The sequence below is a fragment of the Hibiscus syriacus genome, unplaced genomic scaffold (genome assembly GCF_006381635.1).
Source record: "Hibiscus syriacus cultivar Baekdansim isolate YM2019G1 unplaced genomic scaffold, ASM638163v2 tig00110781_pilon, whole genome shotgun sequence".
Taxonomy (NCBI): domain Eukaryota; kingdom Viridiplantae; phylum Streptophyta; class Magnoliopsida; order Malvales; family Malvaceae; genus Hibiscus; species Hibiscus syriacus.
Genome location: NW_024062859.1, coordinates 170,259 through 177,887, shown reverse-complemented (window position 1 = coordinate 177,887; position 7,629 = coordinate 170,259). Strand labels below are relative to the sequence as shown.

The window sequence follows — 7,629 nt, the reverse complement described above, 5'->3', positions numbered from 1 at the left end:
CAAGGGATTCAAAGCAAGCAAAAGTGCCAAAGGGGATTTCCAAATTCATCTCGACGAAGAGGCATATCTTCGTTAAGTTTAGCGGGGAAGAATGTCACATTCTGCGAGTCAAGATCCAAATATCAGTCGCAATTAGCCATCCAAAGGGATTATCAAAACCCATCAAGTTTAATGGGGCTATCGGGGTTGGCCCGATCATGCTTTCTTCGAGAAGACCACCTCCAAAAGGCTTGCTTAATCAAGTACTAAAATAAGTCCTAATCAGATTAAGATCGAAGAATTAGAGATAGACTTCATGTTGTCTTAAGACTCCACTGCGTAGATAGGATTCTTAATCCTAGCTAATGAGTAAATAGAGTTTTGTTCAATTAGAACACAATGGGATGTAAGGGGGATCGATGATAAATAGATGCATTCCCAACTCAATTGAGATTCTAGACACCCATTTTCGTCTCCAATTTTCGTCTCGAGTCCACTTCGAATTTCTTTTTGGGTTAGTTAGATTTATGTACATAGGTTTATATATAGATTTATTACTAATATAAGTATTATAGATTATTATTTTATTTTATCTTAATTATATATTATATATGTACTAAATAAATACGATAATATTATTGTTTTATTTTTTTTCATTTTACAGTAATATAAGCTTGTTTATACCCTAAAACTGATCGAAATTGGAAATGAGATCCTTTTTTTAAAGAATTCGATACCTAACAAATTAATTAGTCATTAGGAAAGTAATACATTAAGATCACATAATATTCGGATATATAAAGGATATTCTTAAGATTTAGAATTTCTTGAGGTGGTTCCATTAATCAGACTCATAAGACATTTTAGTCATTTGATTCCTGAGATATTTTGGTAATTTAATTTGATAAAGGTAAGGATGATTTACAGTATTTCAGATTTCAACATCTTTATTAGGCTTCCAAGTCCGATCGAATTGTACCGATCCCAACATTGAGGTAGAGTAACTTCACGAATATTCATTTCCTATTATTGACTGCACTATAAAGTGAATTAATCACCTTCAGAACCATCATTTGACGAATCTTAAGGAGACGAATGGGTATTTAGGCTATATTTATTTTATTCTTATATTGTGACAATAGCAAGCATGGTCGATGTTTGGGACATGTTTAACCCTTAGGGGCGAAACAACCTTTATTTATATTTTTATCAATATGTCCAAAATTTATCTAAGGGCATTCACTTATAATAGACCATTAAGGTATTCAGGTTATTTTGGTACTTGAGGTTCATTTAGTCCTTTTAGGACTCAATGATATTTCATTAATTTTGAAACACAAGGGTATTTTGATTATTTTAGGGTTTTAGGGGTATTTCAGTTATTTAATTTTTAGGGTATTTCAGTCCTTTCATTCAACCATTTAATTCAATCTTGTCAATTGTTTCAGTCATTTCGAATAACCATGACAATAAGTACTTTCGATAAGTTAATCTTTTGGTGTTTGCTCATAAATAAAAAAATTTGGGTCTAGTGCATTCTCAGAGCTTACGAATTGATAATTAGAATTTAAGGGTTATGAGGTTAAACGCTTCATTGGTTAATCACGGAACTTGGAATTGTTCCTCATCGATCTTCTAATTCCTTATACGAGCCATCAGAGTTTTATTCAGTTACTTATTTTTTAACGCATTGGATTGGGTTATAAATAATTAACTATACAGATAAGCTAAACATAGTCATCCATGCACTTAGCAATACCAACATGTACTGTAAAACATGCATAGGGTTGTAAAGTATTACCTTGATTCTCGAGCTACACGATCGAATATTTAACTCTATTCGATCGGTCTCAAACTTGAATCCAACATCCAATAATATCTCGAATACATATCAACATAAATTACATTAGAAACTAAGCTTAATTGAGAAAAATGGATCGAATTAGGAGGTTAATTAGTAAAAAAAACAGCTTACCGAGTTCGAATTTAGTGAAACAGGCCTAAAAACATACTCAACATCGAAAAAACATTAGGATAGTTGTTCCCAAAAAAAATCAACAACCGGTCAAAGCATTTTCAATGGCTCAGCTCGGCTCGGCTTGGTCCAGACCAATCCAATCAGTTCAGTCGGTCAACACTCCTCTGGTTGACAGACGACGCCCACACACAAGGTGCGACAAGTGCAAAGCGTGCGGCGGCTCTGGTCATTGGGTCGACGTGAAATTTTCCAGTCTTGTAGATTTGCACCTCGAAAGTCTGCATGTGTTATTTACGACGGAGTGTGAAATTTTAAAATAATCGAACATTTTTCAACGGTGACCGGCGAGTAACAACGGCATAGCAACGACGAGGGGACACCATCGGTTGGGGTTTGTTCGCAAAACATCGGGGAGCACAGAGAAGTGGCGGTGTTGTGACCGAACGCCGGGATCGATCAGAAACGTGAAAATCGACACATACACCGGTGGTGGCGGTTTTGTCACTGGTAGTTGGAGAGTAAACGACAGGAGGGACGACAGACGAGGGCTTGGTTTAGCTGATGGGGTTTTGTTTGGGAATTAATATGATACATATACGATCAAATAAATATATTATTTTAAAACATAAATAGTAAAGTAGTCCAGTGGAAGAGGCATGGTTGGTAATGTCTTAGGTTATGGGTTTAACACCTAGCCATGCCCTTTTCTATTAGAATGGATGGGTAAAATTGGTGTTAGGTCCTTGAAATAATTTGGAGTTTGCAGAATGACCCCAAATAATCCAAAATTAGTAATTTGATCCCCAATTTTCTTTAAATGACTTAGAATTTTTTTAATACTTCTCTATTTAATATTTAATTAAATTTGGGGTTTACATTTTGTATTGGCTATTGTGGATATTTTTTGTATGTTTCTTGGTGGGGGAGTCGTTTTCAGTTTTGTTTTGTTATACTTCCTTGTTGTGCATTAGTTTAGGGTACTTCCTTTTAGTGTAGTTTGTGGTTCTGTTTTTGTTACCGAGTTGAATGATTATTTTCTCCATTTAAGTTTAGGGAGGTTTTTAATGATGCATTATGTGTGCGTGTGTGCACGAGTCTTGTTCAAAGCATAATAATAAAGTAGAAAACTAATAAGAATTAAGGACAACAAAGTTCAACAGAAACCAAACATTTTATTCAATAAAAGTGGAATTGAAATGCTTGATACAACTGTTTTTGTTTTATTCCCTTAATAGGAGAAGCATGAGCAACACACTCAATCTATGAACACCATAGAGTTGTCAAATCTCGGAAAGTTGAACCTTTTGAGCTGATGCTTTCTCATCATCATCCCATTTTGTAGTTTTATAAAACCAAGCATAAAGTATGAGTTGCATCATGCCCGACATACATCCCACTACATTCGGAACCTACGAATGTATTCAAAACACAAGTACTACATTCGGAACCTACGAATGTATTCAAAACACAAGTGAATGTCGGATATAAATACGTGACGAGTATTCGAGGAGAACGTAACATTAGAAAAAGGGAAAGGGAGGTATTGAAGTGGAGCTTGTAGAGAGTTACCAAGACGTTAATATCAAATTTGAGTAATGCATAAACCATCCAAATAATTCCACACAAGACGTTGAAAAGGGAAAGAGTATATGGCATGTACTTGACGCTCTTCGTCTTGATCACCATACCCTGCCAAAATGTCCACAGATCATTACATGTGGTGTAAATACTTATCAGCTTTCCTGCAGCTAAGGGAAATCAAATTAGAAACACGTACCATGACCGTTAATGGTGAAATGTACATGCCAATGTTGAAGATCATGGCCAATATTCCGATGAACATGGTCCTTTTTTTGGTGTTGTCAAACACAATCAAGGTAATCTCTATTACAGCTGCCATGAAGATGGCTTCGATCATAATGCATAACATGATCCTTCTCCGCAAACAAAAGGAAAATCACGTAAACTTTCACTTATCTTAGACATGATGGATGGAACATGGTAAAAGAAAGATACTAACTCGCTTCTTATTGTCGGAGTAGATAAGAAGAAGACTGTAGATGGACTCAATCACGAGGCCAATGGCATTGATGGTAATGATCAAAAGGCTGTCGGGATGGACCATGGGGAGACCATAGAAAACCCACATCATGCAATTCAATACGGTTGCCAGATATTGATCTGGCTTGAAGTCTTGAACTGATTTAGCTTTCCATATTCTAAAGATGTGAGGCTGCTCATTTGAAAAAAGAAAAAGAATCTTAGCTTTCAATTATCAAGTTATAACAAGTTAAAAGCATCAATTCGGTAAGTCGAGGCCTACGCGGGGGAGAAACAAGAAGAAGGAGACCACATTTCCTGAATAAAAGGAAATAACATGCTCAAAGTAAGAAATCAATACTATACATATATATATTAATCATTTGATTTAATGGTAAATTTAGGACGAACCGGCGATCCCAACTATGGTTCTTATCGTTTCTGTGCTGATCATTTTTACTGCAACTCTAGAGAAGAAAGTAGCTCGAGAAACTTTATTTTTTCTGCTTTTGGAATTCAGTTCTTAGAATTGTTAGATATGTGACAGAGTGACGGAGCTTGTAATAAATATATAGTAGTTCTTGCATAAGGTTAATTTTTGCTGTACTGCTACAAGCCTGGATCGAGAAGAAACTCTTTGACTTTCCATACATATAAAAGAAGGAAGAAAACATTGGTATGACGCAGTTTACGTCAATCTTGCAGTTTTCTTCATGCAACTAATTTAGTCCCTTCGGGAAACAAAGCATCAGTCCGCCGAGAAGGGTGGCGGTGAGTTTCTTTCTTTGGATATAATAACTTTGGAAAAATTAATAAATAATTGAATAAAATTGATGTTTTTTAATAATAAGTTATGTCACTGGGTGAACAGACTTATTATTTAGTATAAAATTGCATCAATTCAATTATACATATTAGCTTTTCAACAATCTCTTCATCAAAAGGTCATAACCTTTTAATTAGTTTCCCCTCCTCTATAAATAGGTTAGTTAAGGCTCAATCTTAGATAATTCCCAAAACATTGGAATAGGAAAACTCTTAGAAATTCTTTCCAAATTCGTTCTTTCCGGTGAAAGAGAAAGGCAAGATTGTGTTCGACTGATCACTACGGTTGTGCTTACTGTTGTGATCGTTTGTTGTTGTATCCTGGGAGACCGATGTCCAACGTTACTCAAAGCACCGAGAGAGGACGAATCTGTTTTAAGGAACTGTTCATACATGCCCAACAAAAATCCTTCTTCGGTTTATCTTACTCTACTCATCTGATTCTGTGTCTTCATACGAGTAAACAAATCACGTTCCTCTATTTTAATTATTTATTTATTTTGCTTCGTTCGATTATAATAATATTTATTATTATTATTTTATCTCGGATTAACCATTTTTTCTAACAATCTTAAAAAGATTCTATATTTAATTTTACAATTTTAACCCGTGACGAAGTGTAATCTATATGTGTTGCTCAGTACCTTTTATGACAATTTGCGTCATTCAAATTTTAAAGTGAAGCAAAAGAAAGGCGTGATGGATAGGAAAAGATTCCGATGCCAAGGAAAAGGTTCCATCGATTCAAAATCTATTTGGAAGCAGCCTTTATTTTCTCGTTGAAGTCAAAGCCTCTGCTGATTCTAGAAGACTTAGGCATATTGGAAATTGATATATTTGATTTAAGCATCCACAACATTACGAGGGATCCACCCGAAAGTGAGGAATCCACATCAATTGTAATCCCAGGTTTGCTTATCACTTGTTCATATAAGAACCTTTTGCATGTTAACATTGTTGGGGAAAACGAGTTATTTCCCACACGAACGTAGTTTTAAAATTAACCTAAAATGTCAAGATTAAAACCACCAAAGGTTGCACAGCGGATAAACCTGTCAAACTATTGAATATTGAAACACATGGAAAATAACCGAATAAAAACAATAAAGGAGAGAACACACCAAATTTACGAGGTTCGACGAGATATCGTCTACTCCTCGGCACCACACCGGATGATAACTTCACTATATCGCCAATATTACAACAAATGGAATTCTTTGGAATTCCCAAAGTGGGAGAATGAAGAATACAAGAGGAAGAGAGAACTTGTTTTTGGGATTATTTCTAATGGAAATACTTAGGCCTATTTATAGTTGAGTTTCAAGAACAATATGTTCAAAGTTTGGCCACCTACCAAAGAATTTTCCAATGTGTACAAGTTAGCCACCAAATATGAAATTCACATGTTTAAAGTTTGGCCACCAACCAAGATGAAATTTCCAATAAGTTGGCCACCAACCAAGATGAAATTTCCAACTTGTCAACTTAATTTCTAGACAAATCTAACAAATCTCCACCTTGGCTTGAAATTACCAAGCCTACTCAACTTCTTCAACTCCCCAAATTTGTAGTGCCTCTAATTGCGCTCACAAGCGCCACACACCCGAAGGTGTTCATACTTTCAGGATGTTAATCAAGTTCAAACAATGATTGAACTTGATTACTGTTACCACCTTGGTAATCATATCTGCAGGATTTTCTGATGTCGCAATTTTCTGAAGTATAATCTTTCCTTCTTTAAAGATCTCCCGCACAAAGTGATACCTCACGTCGATATACTTAGTCCTTGAATGGTAGACTTGATTTTTCGCTAAATAATAGCGCTCTGACTGTCACAATAGACTAATGTGACTTTGAACAACTCCCAAGTCTTCCATCAACCCGTTAAGCCAAATTGCTTCCTTTACAGCCTCTGAAACTGTCATGTATTCTGCCTCTGTAGTAGACAAGGCCACCGTAGATTGTAATGTAGACTTCCAACTTACTAGGGCTTTAGTAAGAGTAAACAAATACCCAGTAGTTGATCGACGCTTATCCAAATCACCAGCATAATCGGAATCAACATATCCAACCATACACTGACCAAGTGCTTCATCCTATTCAAAAACTAAACCAACATCCACGGTTTGTGGAGATACCGTAGAATCCATTTCACAGCTTGCCAATGTCCTTCTCCAGGATCATGCATGTACCTGCTCACAACTCCAACTACTTGTGAAATGTCAGGACGCGTACACACCATTACATACATCAAGCTCCCAACTGTATTAGCATATGGAACTTTTGCCATATACACTCGTTCTTTGTTAGTTTTAGGAGATAATTGAGAACTAAGTTTCAAATGAGAAGCCAATGGGATACTTACATGTTTGGTATTTTCATTCATGCCAAAACATTGTAATACCTTTCTCAGATACTGCTTCTGTGTTAAACAAAGCTTCCCTCTCTGTCTATCTCTGCTTATCTCCATACCAATAATCTTCTTGGCCTCACCTGAGATAATTGAGAACTAAGTTTCAAATGAGAAGCCAATGGGATACTTACATGTTTGGTATTTTCATTCATGCCAAAACATGTAATACCTTTCTCAGATACTGCTTCTGTGTTAAACAAAGCTTCCCTCTCTGTCTATCTCTGCTTATCTCCATACCAATAATTCTTGGCCTCACCTAGATCTTTCATCTCAAACTCTTGATTCAACTGAGCCTTTAATTTGTCTATCTCCTTTTGACTCTTCGAAGCGATCAACATATCGTCAACGTACAAGAGAAGATAAATGAAAGATCCATCTTTGAGCTTTTGCAAAT

The 7,629-nt window shown here is 35.8% G+C and overlaps 1 pseudogene; it reads right to left on the bottom strand.

Moving 5' to 3' along the window:
• Positions 1 to 3,208: 3,208 nt before the first annotated feature.
• Positions 3,209 to 4,451, bottom strand: LOC120140074 (annotated as a pseudogene).
• Positions 4,452 to 7,629: the final 3,178 nt, after the last annotated feature.